The sequence below is a fragment of the Limulus polyphemus genome, unplaced genomic scaffold, assembly GCF_000517525.1.
Source record: "Limulus polyphemus unplaced genomic scaffold, Limulus_polyphemus-2.1.2 Scaffold514, whole genome shotgun sequence".
Classification (NCBI taxonomy): domain Eukaryota; kingdom Metazoa; phylum Arthropoda; class Merostomata; order Xiphosura; family Limulidae; genus Limulus; species Limulus polyphemus.
The window spans coordinates 461,303-479,703 of NW_013666124.1; the positions used below are offsets into that span (position 1 = coordinate 461,303).

At 33.4% G+C, this 18,401-nt stretch overlaps 1 protein-coding gene and 1 long non-coding RNA gene across 3 annotated transcripts in view; one reads left to right on the plus strand and one right to left on the minus strand.

The window, feature by feature from the left end:
• The window catches only part of LOC106458786 (neuroligin-4, X-linked-like), a 133,105-nt gene that overhangs the window by 89,522 nt on the left and 25,182 nt on the right, over positions 1-18,401 (minus strand). The window lies entirely within an intron of this gene.
• The window catches only part of LOC111085629, a 14,065-nt gene continuing 10,688 nt past the window's right edge, over positions 15,025-18,401 (plus strand). The window contains exon 1 of the long non-coding RNA XR_002610439.1: positions 15,025-15,132. This is a non-coding gene — a long non-coding RNA (uncharacterized LOC111085629). The remainder of the gene's footprint in view (positions 15,133-18,401) is intronic.

Below are 18,401 nucleotides of genomic sequence, written 5' to 3' on the forward strand. Positions count from 1 at the left end.
CCATACATCTTAAACTTCAAAGAAGTAGCAGTTTTAAGTTGAAAGGTAACAGAAACGATAAAAATAACTCTCCTTAAAATAAAAATATAATAATTATTTGTTATCTTTTGAAATCGTTTGGGAAATATTTAGTCTTATTTGGATATATAAATCTTGTAAACTAAAATGTTCAAATTCAAACAAGTAGCAGTTTTAAGTTGAAAGGTAACAGAAACGATAAAAAAACTCTCCTTAAAATAAAAATATAATAATTATTTGCTATCTTTTGAAATCGTTTGGGAAATATTTAGTCTTATTTGGATATATAAACCTTGTAAACTAAAATGTTCAAATTAAAACAAGACACAAATTATCTTGAAAAGGTTTATATCTAAGCGATAGGCTTAAGGTTACGTGTGTTTAGTGGATTTCTCAGGGTCTTAAAGATAATATCGTTGCAATATGTAAAGCATGTGTGGTCATTATGTGAAGATATAATTATTCCATGATCATATTGTATCTTCTACAGGAACAGTAGATAATATAAATTATAACGTTTTGAAACGTGCCTTGCCTCCGAGGAAAAGGAAATCACCCCGCAAAAAAAACAGCTAATATATCTTAAAATATTGTTGAGCGTCTTTTGTCTTCTGTACAAAGACAGCTCCTATTAACTATAATCCTGTGGAACGACTTTTGTCTTTAATAGAAAAAAAAAGCGACTATAAACTACACGCAATAACCCAAATATCAGAAAATACAATCTTATAAGGAAGTAGCCTTTACAAGTTACTGTCTTGCATTGGGTATTGTCATATTTAGATATAATTTCTAAAATATACTGAGGATGATTCCACCTTATAAGAACAATGCTCCTGGTCACGCGCCTCTCACCGCTTGGAACTAATTTCTTTTTTGTCGATCTAATGGCTATAATTTTGCACTATTGCCTGACATCACCATTTCTACGGTAAAAGCTTTTGCGAAGAACGACGAGATCAGTCTTAGACCCCACATCTTGACGAACGTCGAGATCAATCTTAGACAGACTTTCACAGATCTTCCATTCTATGTGGGTGTCAGTTTCCAAGACCACGTTTATGGAGACTCTAGGCAGAAACAGCCAGTGGAGCTACAATGCAGGAAGTTACAGGTATGTTTTTGAATGAACTTGTTGTGAATCCAAGTTTGTTCATTTTGAGATATACGATTCTTAGTCTTCGCTGACGAGAAATACTTGTTTATTATCTAGTTACAAGCACTAGGAGGCTCCACTGCACGTGTTGTGTAAAAAATAGCACTTTATGGATGCGAACATCCCTCAGGGTTCATTTCAGTTGAGGTTTGAAGTTCATTTGCTGTCTAAATCTTTCTGTATTATGTAAGTTTTCCCACTTCCATGTAGAACACTGAAGACTCACTTTTCGAAATGCTGTGTCCTTTAGCTACACAGTTTTTGTTTATAATTTCGCTATATTTGAATATTTAATTTCGAAAAAAACCCAACTTTTTATAGTCTTATAGCTAGCTATAAGTCTATCCGTGGCGCATTCTACAATTAAATTATCGGGAATTTGCCATGAACCAAACATATAGCTGCATTAATGTATACAAGTCGTTCGAATGAAGCGCAATTAACCCTTCTGTACAAGCTTACCTGAGATATATTGCTGTTGCTAAGGGAACTACACTTTCACAATCCTTCCTGAAATATCTGTGACATCCAATAGGAATATTGATTTAGCACAATTAAAGTAGTGCCTGAGATGCGAAGTATAAATAAAACTTATACATCCATTCTAAATATTTTTTTTATTTTTGCAAGAAAGACCGTTAATTCTGATTCATCATTGTTTGCCAATTATATATTTTAACTTATCAAAATCTTTCTTAAGAACAATTTAAATTATCTAATGTCAAACCACTGAATATAGCGTATGTTAGATAACTGAATGTAATTATTCATTACATGAGCCACAATAGATTTCTATCTTAATGCATAATGATTCCTTAAACAATGCAAGCGATCTTTTGAAAACTTGTGAACAGCGTAAGATAATGCATATGGATGAAACAATGATGACCTTAAAAGCAAAATAAGTTCCTCGTGAAACAGATATTACAATATTTGTAGTACTGAATAGAAAAATACTTTGAAATCTATTAAAATCGTCTATAGGGCCTGATCTTATCTTGAAATGCTATTTCGAGACATGTATTATATTTTATAGATATATTCAAGTCGTATAAATTGATACGTACAAATTAATTTGCACTATTTACTTCGATCAAGATATTTCGTGGCCAACATAACATAAATTTGTGTGCCATAAAAGTACATATTTTTTTCTCTCTGATCATTCAGTTTGTTTTAAATTATTGTATACGATTTCTAACACTTAATTACCGAACTTTCATTATCTTAGCTTGCATCGATTAAACAACAAAGAAGAATTAACACCCTAATGAAACAAACCACTTTATGAGACGTTCCTGATTGAACTGATGTATTGACCTTATTATTCATAGAATTTAACTGAAAGCGAAGTCGGAGTAAACAAAATAACACAAAGACTCATGTCATTTGAGTAAACAATGTTTCACTTACTCTCCACAATATGAGCTATGTAAGCGAGTGCACCTTTTTTATTTAGCTTAGAAACAAACACCGCAGAAATTAGATTTACTTTAGTGGCTTAACTTTCATAAACATTCTCTAGCATGCTGTATGAGAAAATCTACATAAATATCTAACAAAATACAAGAAAATTCCGTATCACAGAAGGCTAAACATATATACTGAAAGCTTACGACTAACTAGAAAGTCCATGTTGTTAGAACGAAAAGAAAATTGACATGTTTTCTCTTTCAGGAAAGAAAAAACAGAGATGAACCAGAGTTACTAATAGCGGTGATGCAGCGCTGGTTTGTCTCTTGTACTGAAACAAATATTCTGTGATGTATTTTCGAAAAAAATATAATGGCTTTAATCTGCAGTTATAGAAAAGTTTCAGTTAATAAATCGCTTTAAAGTGTAGATTAAAATATTTTTGAAGTAACAATTAAATAATTATATACCAACTTCTATGTTTTTTTTTAAATACCAATGTTATACTTCTGAATTTCTGTAATTAGACGTGCTTCAAAATATAGTTTATCGTATTTTTTAAATGGTATGTGTACACCTGTTCTCAGCTGTAAACTTGAGTACGTACAGGTCTAAAACTAGAGATTTGATCTTCGCGACGGACACAACGCATTTACAGACCATCGTACAGTTTATTTTGCGCTGAAACAAACAAAAATGCTATGATGGTAATTTGTCAAAACAAATTTCTTTACTTATAAGCATGCAAGCCCATAAAATAATCTAAGGCTATAGAATAGTTAAATTAAATCTCCTTTACAGCATCTGCATGTAAATTTCATCATTTCTCACTTGTCATTGGATTTTATTGTTATGTTTCTTTGTTGTTAAGCGTACAACTAAACAATGGGCTTTGTGTACTGTGCTATACCACCGGTATCGAAACCCGATATTTAGCGTCATAAGTCCAGAAACTTATTGCTGAGCCACTTGGGGGGGGGGGCTCATTGTTATGTACACACTGACGGTTTTGTATTTAATTTTAAATAATAAGAGGAAATATTTTAGAATTTTTGAGGCTAAGAAACAACAAAGATTTTAATTTAAAATACACTTATTAATATCTTTGTTAGTGCCAAAAGCTTATCTTCTACCCTGCACAAAACAGAGACAGTGGTAAATATATCTAAAAGGTTTAGATAAGCTTATTGTTTCTCTGAACAATCTGGTTTCACTAATGAAGCGTTACTTCGGTGATGTTTTTCCACAAGCTCTCAAATGTGTTGTGACGTCATATCTTCACCGGACTGCTGATGTCAGTCAGATTTTAGAATATACGTAGGCATAAGATACAAATGAGTGGGTGTCTTTCACTTGTTTCAAAAGTTTTACTTTTTTTGTAAGAAATTATAATCTATGTGTAACGTTAGCAACAACCATCGTAAGACAAGCCCCATCCTCGTGGCTCAGCGGTAAGTCTGAAGGCTTATAACGCTAAAAACTGTGTTTCGATACCCGTGGTGGGCATAGCACAGACAACGCATTGAGTAGGTTTATGCTTAATAACAAGGCCTACAAACAAACAGATTCTACATCGAATACAAGGCGTGCTCTGTTTATACAGAGTGTTGAGCACGTTATATCAGAATAATTCTGGTGATTCACTACGTCGTTTCAGTCGACGTCGCCACGTCCAGTCATGCTCTGTCTGATAACTATGCATCTTGACAGTAACCCTGCAGCGTATGTTCTATTGCAAAAGTCTCCGTCATGAAGGCTGTTAAGCCTAAATCACATCGCTTATTCTTGATGGCTTTCCGAGGACGACATTATCCTAGCAGCCGTTTCTATGATGGAATAGCTTGAATATCCATTTCACTCTTCAGCTGTTTGACCAATACGATGGTTGAACTGGGGACATGAATGTAAGCCTTATCCAAGAAAACCCATACCCTGTTTGCCTCGCTTCCAGGCGGAGAACCTTACTGATAACATTGCATACTTTTGCTTGAGACACGTGGACAGATTTAAAAACTCGCCTTTGTGTTCGTCGATTCTCAATTGTTACAAGTCTCCGCAGTTTGCCTACCATATATGGGGAGGGACCTGTTGCGGGTGTTTTGATGGGTAGTCCTGTTGTCTGATGTTTATTCATATTCCTTTATTTTTAATATTATTAAGTACAAGGAATATCCCCGTTTTGGAAATCCTAAAACCTCATTTGAATATATCTTTATGATCTGAGTCAATGAGCATTGTTCGTTGAAAAAAGCTATTAAATATCCTTCCCAAAAGAGATCAATTTTCGGTGACATCAAACTGCCTACGATTCGCCAAACAATATTGAAATGTAGTTCTGATGCATGCCGTTCCACCAAGACTTCATATTGACTTTAATTGTCACGTAACTTGGTAATATACATATTCACAATCGTTTTCTTACAAAGTACTCAACTTTGTATATATTGCTGGATCAGACAGAACAGTCCCCCCCCCCAAGACGTAGGAGCCTCGTCTAAGGACGAGCTGTAAAAATTGAGAAAAGTAACATAAAAGTTTACTTGTTTCATTGTGCATAAAAATATACATTTTCTAAGTAGAGCAGATAGTTGTTTATAAACATATTGTTGTGTTCTTGTTGTTGTTTTTTGTGAATGGATAACATTTCCTATCAAATATACAACATATCTAGCTCTTCGGAGACAGATTTATCAGCTTATCAGCTATCACAAATCGCTATTTCTTTGGATGGTTATTATCCATTTATTTACTTTTAATATGTCGAATTGAAGACAATGATATTTTTGCATATAACTATGGCCCGGCATGGCCAGGTGGTTAGGGCGCTCGACTCGCAATCTGAGGGTTCGAATCCCCGTCGCACCAAACATGCTCGCCCTTTCAGCGGTGTGGGCGTTATAATGTGACGGTCAATCCCACTATTATTTGGTAAAAGAGTAGCCCAAGAGTTGGTGGTGATGACTAGCTGCCTTCCCTCTATCTAGTCTTGCACTGCTAAATTATGGACGGCTAGCGCAGATAGCCCTAGTGTAGCTTTGCGTGAAATTCAAAACAAACAAAACCAAGCATATAACTAAAAATCAGAATAGATCAACTTACCTAGTTATTTATTTGAGAACGTATAACTAGTATTTACGATTCATTTGTTGAACATTTGTGTCGATTTACGTAGCCATAACGGTTCTGGTTTCTGTCTTATCTCGTAGATTTATCTCCAGAGAGTTAATGTAAGCAGTTCTTCTTTTTCTCTCTTGGGACTACTAAGAAAATGTTCTCTATATAGGAAGGGTTTACGTCGTCAAAACTAATGTAATGTTACAGGTCTCCCTCTAAAAGAAATCTGGAATTGTATCTTTGAGTACTTCTTGCTTGATTAAATACACAACATTTGCAAAACATTTGTGGGGACTTGAACGTAAAACGACAACAACCAATAGTAATTTGAGAAGGACCTTCAATACATCAGCAGTTATTAGTGTAACAAAAATAACATTAAATTGTAAGGTCGGTCAATTCAGATTTTTATCTACGTTATATGAAATCTTTCATTATTACGAACATTTCATTTGATATGTGTAATGTTTTCTGTACGTATCAGAATGTTCAGATAACTATTACGATTGAACTTTCTACATAATGTGTATAGAGCGCCAATAATGAAACAATGGCTGCCATATATTCCAGAACGTTATTTATTTATTGCTATAAAACTCTAGCTATATCAGACAGATGAAATACTGTAAACCTTATCTAATAGATCAAAAACCAAAATAATTTAATCTCAAATATAGTATTGTCATTGTAGCTTGCTCCATTGATTGTCATTAACAAATCAGTAATTTTGTTTCGTATAGCATTGTAGATTTGTAGTAATATATTTTATTCAACTATTCCAAGCTCTTATCCAGTGCATTAACAGGCTTCAACAAAACTATGGTTAATAATACCAATAAAATGTTCAATCCGAACAATTCAGTTCTTCATGAGATGCGTTATACTTGGCTTCACTAAAACTAGTAATTCATAAGACTATCGTATCCTAACATTTTCTAAACACCTCAAATCTCGTACATCAAGAAAAATGTACACCCAATCTGTTATATAGTACATCAAGTAAAAGCTACTTCCAGCCTGCTATATAGTACATCAAGCAAAACCTACGTCCAGCCTGTTATATAGTACATCAAGTAAAACCTACGTCCAGCCTGTTATATAGTACATCAAGTAAAACCTACGTCCAGCCTGTTATATAGTACATCAAGTAAAACTTACTTCCAGCCTGTTATATAGTACATCAAGTAAAACCTACGTCCAGCCTGTTATATAGTACATCAAGTAAAACCTACGTTTAGCCTGTTATATAGTACATCAAGTAAAACCTACTTCCAGCCTGTTATATAGTACACCAAGTAAAAACCTACGTCCAGCCTGTTATATAGTACATCAAGTAAAACCTACTTCCAGCCTGCTATATAGTACATCAAGTAAAACCTACATCCAGCCTGTTATATAGTACATCAAGTAAAATTTACTTCCAGCCTGTTATATAGTACATCAAGTAAAACCTACGTCCAGCCTGTTATATAGTACACCAAGTAAAACCTACGTCCAGCCTGTTATATTGTACATCAAGTAAAACCTACGTCCATCCTGTTATATAGTACATCAAGTAAAACCTACATCCAGCCTGTTATATAGTACATCAAGTAAAACCTACTTCCATCCTGTTATATAGTGCATTAAGTGAAACCTACGTTCAGCCTGATATATGGTACCTCAAGTAAAACCTACGTCCAGCCTGTTATATAGTGCATTAAGTAATACCTACTTCCAGCCTGTTATATAGTACATCAAGTAAAACCTACGTCCAGTCTGTTATATAGTGCATTAAGTGAAACCTACGTTCAGTCTGATATATGGTACATCAAGTAAAACCTACGTTCAGCCTGATATATGGTATATCAAGGAAAACCTACGTTCAGCCTGTTATATAGTGCATTAATTAAAACCTACGTCAGCCTGATATATGGTATATCAAGTAAAACCTACGTTCAGCCTGATATATGGTATATCAAGTAAAACCTACGTCCAGCCTGTTATATGGTATATCAAGTAAAATGCATATCCGGTTTGTTATAATGTCCAAAGGCAAAATCTTTAACGTGTATTATTAACAAAACTGTAGCCATCCGTAACATATAAGTTTAATTAATTGCTACGCCAAAATGCTTCACTATAATTTGTAGCTTGCTACATAAACGAGTCCCGAAGTCTGACATATATATTTACTTATCTAGCATAGCTACTGAAGGTACTATCTTTTTGGATCATCATAAGAACAGATACTGCTTGTATGATATGTACGTTTACTTACTTGCCATCTCAAGTGACTTCACTAAAGGTTTTATTCCTTACAGGAATATGTTCTGACACAAACATTTACTTATCTGCTACATAAATGTAATTTTCATAGTCTTATGACTGAATAAAAGAACAAGCTCTGCCATGTATAACGTAATATATTGTCCCTATTTATTAATATGTTTATTTAGCCTCCTTGACATTACAGAGGGTTTAGTACGTTAAATCAAAACGATTTTTGAGTTTTGTCGTTACAGTCTATGTCGCTACGTCCGCTCATGCTCTGACGACTGTTCAGTTTAACAATAGTCCTGCAGTGTAGTTCCATTGCATAAGGCTCTGCCGAAAAGCTGCCATGTCCAAGTTTCACTATTACCCCCTTCTTGCTTTTAATAATCTATCTATTGTGTTCGAGAATTGTGACGGATTTGTTATTATACAGACATTTTGATATCAATGTTAGTTTATATTAAATTTATATTTAGAAATGTACATAACTTATACTGTTAATTATGTATTGCGAAACTCCCGCCTATTCTCTAAAGTTGTAGAATAGTCTCGAGTGTAAGAATCAACAATACATGTGTGCATGTAAACGCTAGTGTTAGCGTCAGTATTGTTACGTAAAACTGAAATTTCTAGAAAACATCCATACGCCTATACATATAACAAACACGACACGCCAAACAACAGTATCTATGATTGGGTTGATGTAACTGGTGTGTTAAAACTTCGGAAGCTATAACTGTGATTGTTATAACACTTATTAATCGAGAAACTTTAGATATTTAACCAGGAATATTTATAAATTTCTAACATTATAAACCATTTAACTTCAGTGGATTCACACCGGACATTAGTACTTTTACGAAGATATTATATAACTTCAGCGGTAAACGAAACTCGATCTATAGTTGGCGTATGATCAGCGAGAACTACAGAGATAGCTAGCTCCTTATTAAGTGAATTGTACCTACGTCAACTCGAAATTAACTTGCTCATCGCCAACCCTCGATAAGATATCAAGGTAAGTTCCAGACTAGAAAAAATACTTTATATTGTTTGTAAGTTCGTGGATCTTTTGTTTATAAATCATTGATTGTAATAGCTATTTGAAATAATTGTTATTGTAAATTGTACTGTTGTGTGTATATTAAAACGTATTTGTATTAAAAGAGAAAACCGTGTGTATCAATCTTGTTAGCAAATATCATAAATTGGATACATATCGGCATATATTTAACTACTAAATTTAAATTATCATTCAGCTCGGTTTCAGTCCATTCGAAAATTGTAATACGTAACAGGATGGTGGTTGAATGAGAGATATGACTGGAAATATTATCTTGGTGAGCCCATATTCTGTTGACTTCGTTTCCTGATGGTCATATTTTTCATTGTGTTGGTGTATTCTTACCTAGAACACGTAGAATGTTTTTTGCCACTGACCTTTGTATTCGTGGATTCTAACCAGATGAAAGACGCCGAGCTCTTCTTACCACGCCTGGATGTGGTAAAACTTGTAGCAGTTCTCTTTGTAGATGTTCCGGGGACCCTAAGATGATCAATATTACTCTCTCTTTTTAGTGTCATTATGTACCAAAAATATCGCCTTTAAAGTCTGAGTGCGTGAATAATGCTTCGAAAAGGGCTGTTACACACTTTTCGCAAAAGCCACTAATTTTTGGTAGCATCACACTACCTACGTTACGCAAAACAATTTCATAATATAGTTTTGATACACCTTGTTCCAACGCGGCTATTTATCGGCTGTGATTGTCATTGAATTTGCTGGTTTGCATATTCAAAACCTTTTTGATATATAAGATACTTAACCTAGTAATATGTGTATTGTCTTTTTAAAGTAAGCTTGTAATATACTCCAGTGATAAAACTTCCATTCTTACTTGCTGATTTGCAAAATCAAAATCAATTTGATATAGCTTACTTAACCCTTATGGTTGGTGGAGAAAATGTTTATAAAAATCGAACATTAAGCACTATTCTTGATTATATTCTAAACCCTTGTTGTTTGGTAAGTCGTTCGTGTATATCTGTCTCATGTAACTGAATTATGTATCTAATTATACCATATTATACGGCTTATGACACTGCAATTATGGCTGGAGTTTGTAGACACTATTATAGTTATACTGCTGTAGCCGCTGGAATTACCTGAATGTGTAATTTGCATATTGGGCATTCTTTCTTGCCTCAATACACGCGATGGATCTGCCAGAAACGTGTGTGTTTGCCAGTACAAGCAAGTATCTCATTCATGATAATTAATCTCACCCAAGAAATGATAAAGTTCATATTATTCTAGCTACATTTGTTTGTTTTAGATTTTCGGCTCAAAGCTACACCAGGGTTAACTGCTCATTGCTGTTCCAAAATTTGAGCCAATAGACTAGAGCGTAAGCCAGCTAACTTATAGTACTTGCCTCCTATCTCTTGAGCTACTCTTTTTACCACCGAATTTGAACGCCACTCTTATAGCACACGCAGACACGACCTTACAGCGTGGCCAACATTAACCACTGGACAGCGTCTAGGCCTATCTGTATCTAGATAATGTACCATCAATAAATAATATATTTTAATCTATAATGAAGTATTTACTGCAAAGCATTCCTTTTATGATAATAAAATAGGCTAACGTTTAAGAACGTTATTTTTCCCTGACTACACATGTTGTGATGAATATTAAGTTCAACAGACTAGAAAACAGTAAACAACTATATATTTATAATACAATTATCAGTACGTATAGATGAATACAGGGAGATAATGTATTTTCTGAAGGCTTATCTTGTTAGTTAATTATAAATTATAATTAATAAAACTTATGAAGTAAGGCACGTGATTCGTGTTTTAATGTTTATAGTTTATTAAATTAAATATTAAAATTCTTATAACTAATTTGTTTATTTACTTTCAACGTTCCACTGGCATTTGTGACAACCCTATAATGTAACGTTAGTACAACGTCGCATTTAGGAAAACAGCAGTGTTTTATTCCGTATTTCATGGGCTGAGCATGGATAGCGTGTTGTGATAAGGGTTAATAATGGAAGGTTCGAGACATGATTTCTTCTAAACATGTTCCGAACTTTCAGCTGTCGATATGACATAAAAGTGACAGTCAACTCCATTTTTGATTCAAAGAGTCGGACAAAGTCTTTGTGGCGGCGGATGTTGCTTGCTAGCTGCCCTTCCTCTGGCCATTAGTTCAAAATTATGAATGACTAGCGGACCTCTGATAGGCTGTTTAACTCACGTACACATAAGGTGTCGTTCAGGTTGAAAATTTCAGTTCCATACTTGGTTTATTACAACATTTCATGAAAAACTTAACCGTTAAACGTTTGGTGTGGTTTGTTATAAATTTCGCGCAAAGCTACACGAGGGCTATCTGCGCTAGCCGTCCCTAATTTAGCTGTGTAAGACTAGAGGGAAGTCAGCTAGTCATCACCACCCACCGCCAACTCTTGGGTTACTCTTTTAACAACAAATAGTTGGATTGACCGTCACATTATAATGCTCCCACGGCTGAAAGGGCGAGCGTGTTTGGTGTGACGGGGATTCGAACCCTCAGATTGCGAGTCGAGCACCCTAACCATCTGGCCATGCTGAGCTAACCGATAAACGTGGATAGAGATATTAATTTTTATAGGCTCGTGACATTAAAAAATGCACTTTAAAGTTATTGTAAAAGTTAACCAAGTTTTTTTACTCTTTAAGTGAACAAAATAATAATACTTTATACAAATGTTAATAAGATGTTCTACAGGTTGAACTATGATAAAAATCGTTTCTCTTCAAGTTAGATTGTAAATTATTCTGCCTTAGATAAGTTAAAAATAAAAATGCAACAATTATAATTTTCTATTTATGACGCTCTTCGAGACTTTGTCGACAATCAACATTGATGTTCCATGGCTAAGTAGACATTCCCTGCTTCATTAGTTCCTGTCACATTAAATACCATACTGAAGACGAAGCACGTCGCCCTACTCACGACAAGAAAAAAAAATGTTATTTTTATCTTCTTGGAAAAATATAGACAGAAATGACAACACAAATTATCTCTTGAAAAAGAAAAGAAGAAAGGAGTGACAAGAAAGCGATAATTCAAAGCTGTCATTTCCAAAAACACATCTACTGCTAGGCAGTCTTTCATCTTAAAGGATTTCCGACATGATAATTTGTAAGAAAATTTTTTTACGTATATATATATGTATAAATAGAGTTGATTGACTGTGACGTAGTCGTTACGCATGGCATTTCGATTCAGAACAATTATATATCAGTCTAAAGCATAAATATATCGAGATTTTTATCATCGTTTCTGTTTATAAAACCCTAATAAAAATAATATAGATAATAGAACGATGAAATACAGTTACTTTCATAACTTCTAAAACAAGAACGTCAACATGTTAATTAAGATGTAAATAATATTATATAGTATCTATCACTGAAGGTATTTCAGCAGTACTAATCAGCCATCGGTATATGAAATTTAGCGTACGTTAGTTCTTTAGGTGAAAGTTGTATATTTCGAAACGTTTACCATTTATTTATTTTTCTTTATTGTGGTTATAACCGTTTCTTTATATTTTCATACGTTGTCACACTACATGTTTTAAAATGTTAATCGTAAAAAGTTGAAAGAGATGAAAACTAATCATAATATTCTATACACTATATATCAATCAAAGAACTAGAAACTTAATATGATTAAGGTTGCACTGGATGTGTGTGTCTGTTGTATATCAAAGCTACATTTGGTATTTTGTTTGCTCATCGGCGGGAATCGAACCCCTGATTTTACCTTTGCACGTCCGCAGACCAACCATTGTCCTAAATTGCACTGGAATATAAGTTGTGCAGCCTTATTGTTACCGGTATTGTTCGTTTGTTTGTAATTAAGCACAAAGCTACACAACGGGCTATTTATGCTCTGCCCACCACAGGTATCGAAACCCGGATTCTAGTGTTATAAGTCCGCAGACATACCGCTGTGCCACTGGAGGTGCGTTACTGGTATTATTCGTCATAAATCCAAACATATTAAACGTTGTTCAATAAGATTAGAGTATTTAGGTCAGCCGTAATTCCCTGCACTAAGCGAACGAAACAAATTACTGCGTACAAAAACAATTAGAACTTTCAAATATTTCCAGTAAATTTAGATATATAAATGTAATGTTCAACATTACAGTCATTATAATTTAAATAAATTATAACCGTAATAAGGATGTGGAAAATGGTTATTGTCTCTAATATAGCACGTGAAACTCGAAAAGCATCGAGCTTATTATTATAAGGTGAACATTGGCATTAATGATAAAAACCTATATAAAATACTAAGTTCAACGCCTCACTAGGTTTGATATTCGTATACAGGGTTGTTTTATACTGATGGCATTCCAAGTCTTTCTTGAATTCAGTTTTGTTCGGTCTTTCGATTTCAAAACAAATAAATGCGGGTTGTCAGTTTTTAAATACGTTTGACGTTAGAATTTACGGGTTTACTTCAGACTCCTCGGAAACTTGCAAATCAGACGGAAACAAATGTATTATTACTTCCTGAGAATTTCCATCACCAGTAAATGTCCTGAATGACTAGAAGTTAAAGACATTTGCTTCTTATAGGATAAACAATAAAGACATAACTGTACGCTAACATGCGTATGCCAGATATTTGTTCCTGGTAGTAGATTAAAAAGATTGAATAGAAGCAAATAAATCTATTTACATCTATTAAGTTTTTCTCAACCTAGCATTATTTAATGTAGGTCAAGGACTGGTTGTTGTAGATTCGGTTCGATGTGAAATATACTAATTTTCCAGCTGTGCAGAGCGCATTTACCAATGACTTGGGTAAGAATGGTTCAAGGCTCACAATAACTCATTAGTCAATTCTCAAAGAACTAAGACAATCTTGACGAATAAAGAAAATTTTGAATGTAATATATTAGCATCATTAATGGTAATTTAAGATGTAGTTGAACTGGACTTAGGAAACGAAAGTATTGACTAAATAATTACAAATTTAAGCATCGAAAATATAAATATAAAGACAAAAACTGTCGAGGAAACAAAAGTGTAATATTTGTAATATCGCTATCATTCTTTGAAAAAGATCAAATGCAAGTAAATCCTATAACCTTTCGTACGTTACTAACAGTACCATACACAATACAAATATTTTATATTCGGGTTCTATTTATGAGCAGTATGTTTTAAAAAGTACACTTTTAATAGAAACTGATTATGTGAATATTAAGTAAAATTGTAGTTAAAGTGTGTTATTTTGGATTTAAAAAATATTTTCATACCTATACGTGTTTTGTTTTCGAAAGAATATATTATCAAAATTGAATACAATATACAGTCTTCAGCTCTGAAGAAACAAAACAAAAATTTTAATGACAAATTTAACGCGCTATCCTCTTCAGTTGAAAAATTTTAAATAATTGACAGCTAATTGATTCATTCTCTAGTTGCTTGAGGTACGCGACAGTTAAAAAATATATCGTGACCTGTGTGACCTGGTGGTTAGAGTGCTCGAATCCCAACATCGTTCTTTCATCCGTGGTGGCGACATGATGTGACTGGCTGCCTTCCCTATGACACTTCTAAATTGTGGACGGCTGGTTCAGACAGCCCTCGAGTAGTATTGCGCAAAATTCAACAAACAAACAACAGCAACCTGTGAACAACGTTTTTTCAGATGAAGATCTTTTATCAATATACAAGCTAAAGTACCCGTCCCCAGTGACGGAAAAAGTTTAAGTTAACCTATCAATTTGAATTATTTCATTGACTTTAAAAAGCCAAAGCGCTAAGCTACTTATATCACCCACCACAAAAAGTAATTGTTGAGCATTTCAGTCATGGTAAGAGCGGCTCCACAATAACATACAGTAAATCTACATTTTTATTCTTTAAGTTACGTCACATTTAGAAATATAAATGATAGTGTGATTAATTCCTAACAATTTAGTGTAGAATATCCTGCTTGTGAAATAAAATTTGGTATCAACATTATTCATGCCTGTTCTCCCGTCATTTTAAAAGTGAATGTTGAGCTTTGCCTGCGTGCGCAGCTTTTCAAACGGGAGACAGATGAATGCTCGGACAGACAACACGGTTAGCAATATATATAAGATTGCGTACTGTTGCTTTGGACATGTGAACGTATCTTACCACACATTTGTAATCGTGGATGCTACTCTGTTATAAGACGCCGCACTTTGATTACCATAATTTTAAGTAATATAGTTTGAACATTATTTTTGATTAGCTATGCTCATTACTAAGTATATATTTTAGTTCTGATCTAATATCTAGGTAGCTTGATTTCATTAGAAAGTAATATTAATGGATGGCACACGACTTATTGCAGGTCTCTTTCTGGATCTTCATGGTGCCTCAAGTTGATCCATATTCCTTTGTTTCCACTTCTTTTAAGTACAAGGGATATCCCCGTCTTGGAAATTGTAAATCCCCGATCTGAATGCATCTTTGAAATCTTAATGTACAAATATTTTACGTGTAAAAGGGCTACCACACATACCCTTCCCAAAGCAATTAATTTTCGGTAGCGTCAGATTATAAATTAAATGTCAAGTAATTTCAAAATGTAGCTCTGATTCATACCGTTCCACTGCAACCATCTATCGGCTGTGATTGTCACATTGTTTGCTGATTTACATAATTAAAATCGTTTTAGTAGAACATACTCAACCTCATGTGTACTCAAGTATCGTATAATGAAAGCTGAAAGACCTGGTTAATGAGATAAAAAACAACAATATAATGTTTTTCATGATTGCTCTTACACTTATATATGCTATACCTAAAGCGAAGATTAAAATAAGTTAGTTAGATCAAACTCTAATTGACAAAACATCTTTGCCGATAATGATATATATATACATATACCATTGACAATAACAGCACACATATATATAAATAATCCAAAGATATTATCATTTGGGACTTTAAAAAATCGTGTTTTTGTAAAGGAAAAATGTGTACTTAGAAATTATTAATACTTAGTGTTTGAAAATATGGGTGTGAAATATTAAATGAAGCTCTGAAAGAAAGTCTATTCTCTATTCTTAACCTTGTCATTTTAGGTTTCCTCGCTTGACCCAATTAAAAATTTGAAGTGTGAATGCTGAGTTATTCCCTCTTTGTTTACTTTTATTGCCTAATAAAACTTTCTAAAAATAAGTCAAAATCAAAAGCAACAACTTCTGGTCACTGTAGCTAAAGCTGTCCAGTTCTAATTATTTCATAATGTTCTGTATTTTGTTTCCAAAATCAAAAGCAACAACTTCTGGTCAATGTAGCTAAAGTTTTCCAGTTCTAATTATTTCATAATGTTCAGTATTTTGTTTCCAAACTCAAAAGCAACAACTTCTGGTCACTGTAACTAAAGCTGTCCAGTTCTAATTATTTCATAATTTTCAGTATTTTGTTTCCAAAATCAAAAGCAACAACTTCTGGTCACTGTAGCTAAAGTTTTTCAGTTCTAATTATTTTTTAATGTTCAGTATTTTGTTTCCAAAATCAAAAGCAACAACTTCTGGTCACTGTAGCTAAAGCTGTCCAGTTCTAATTATTTCATAATGTTCAGTATTTTGTTTCCAAAATCAAAAGCAACAACTTCTGGTCACTGTAGCTAAAGCTAACCAGTTCTAATTATTTTTTAATGTTAAGAATTTTGTTTGCAAGCAGATAGTAAAGTTAGGTACTTTAGATCTTGTATAGATCCTAAATAAGTAATCTCGTGGCCATAACTACTCTAAATATGTCTCAGTAGCGTTTCATTACACTAATGATGATGATTCTTTTTCTTTGTCATACGAGTAGCCAAAAGGGATCATTTAATTCATCTACTATATGCAAGCTGATGATGTGTAATCAGTTTATAATGTTTTAGTTCTGAGATGACGTATTTCAAGTCTCAGTTGGAGTATTTCGAAGCCTGAGTTGGAGTATTTCGAAGCCTGAGATGGAGTATTTCGAAGCCTGAGATGAAGTATTTCGAAGCCTGAGATGAGGCCTTTTACATATGAGACGGCATATCTAACGTTCACGTGGGATGTTATAAATCTGAGAAGCAATAAGATGATTCTCAGAGGAAGAAATTTAAACAATCTTTTAACGCACCTTTTACTGTACTCTTGATAGCCCATAATGTATCTGAAGTAAATACAGTCAGCACGAAGATGTACCATTAAAATCGCGTGTAAGAAGGATAATTTCTTTAGTATTAAGATTCCATTGGTTTAATGCATTCTTTTATAAGAAAAGCACCTAAGGACGACACGCCTTACATTAGTTTTCTACATATTTAAGCAACTGGCCACTGATAAACATTGTCAAGCGTTCAAGACAGATGAATGTTAAATAATAGATCCAAAACAACACCGACTTTTTATATATCTTAAAATCAAAGACAGTTAATTTGAAAATAACCTTTTGTTTTCAGATTGCAAATATCAGGTTTTAATGTTGTTTATTTACCATTCAATTTTACAAGTGTCTAATAAAAATATGTTTATAATAAAACAAAATGATAACTAAGATTTATAGATGTACAATTATAAGCGAAGTGATATTTTTAACAGTAGTTTCTGTTTTTTAAATCATATATTGTTTGTTAAGTTTTGTATGAAAGACATTACGAGAAAGTTAGAAAATTGGACGTCATGCCGAAAGAATAGTGTTTTATTTCTTCAAGTCAACTTAATCTGGCAAAGTGTGGGTTGTCGTTACTAAACCAAACTGAAGTTTGCTTTCTCATAGAGAAGAAGTTAAAAAAACACAAACAAAAAACGATTGCCACCGAAGAAAGATTAATGTTAAAAAGAACTTAAAGCGATAGGCCATGTAGGTGTATGCATTGATCTTCAGTAGTGTAGTGAGTATGTGTCGATCATCAATACCTTAGTTAGATTCCGCTCAGTGTGGATAAAAATCAAATAATTCTGATGAAAAATATCAGTCAGTTTAGGGGATCCCACTAATTAATGTAAATATACATTACAAAACCGGTTGGTGCGGTAGATTAAAATAAGAATATTTTAAACGTATCAAATTTCGGTTGAACGTGCGACCGTTATCAAACATACGATTTTGTAAATTTTTATGACTTACGGTTTATATCACGTTAACATGGAAACGCACGCCAAGAAAATAGCAAAAAAAAGGGGAAACTTTTTAACAAACTCACTAGGTTTTTACATTAAAACACGTTTTTTCGTAGGAAAAATCAAATTGGAGTAAAATATCTTAAGAATTATTCGGTAATATTAAATTTCATCTCATAATTTATTAGTTTGTAATAGTTTATTTCATATAAGAACTTTTGTGAATTTATAATGAAATATTTCATATGCACATATATATATATATATATATATATATA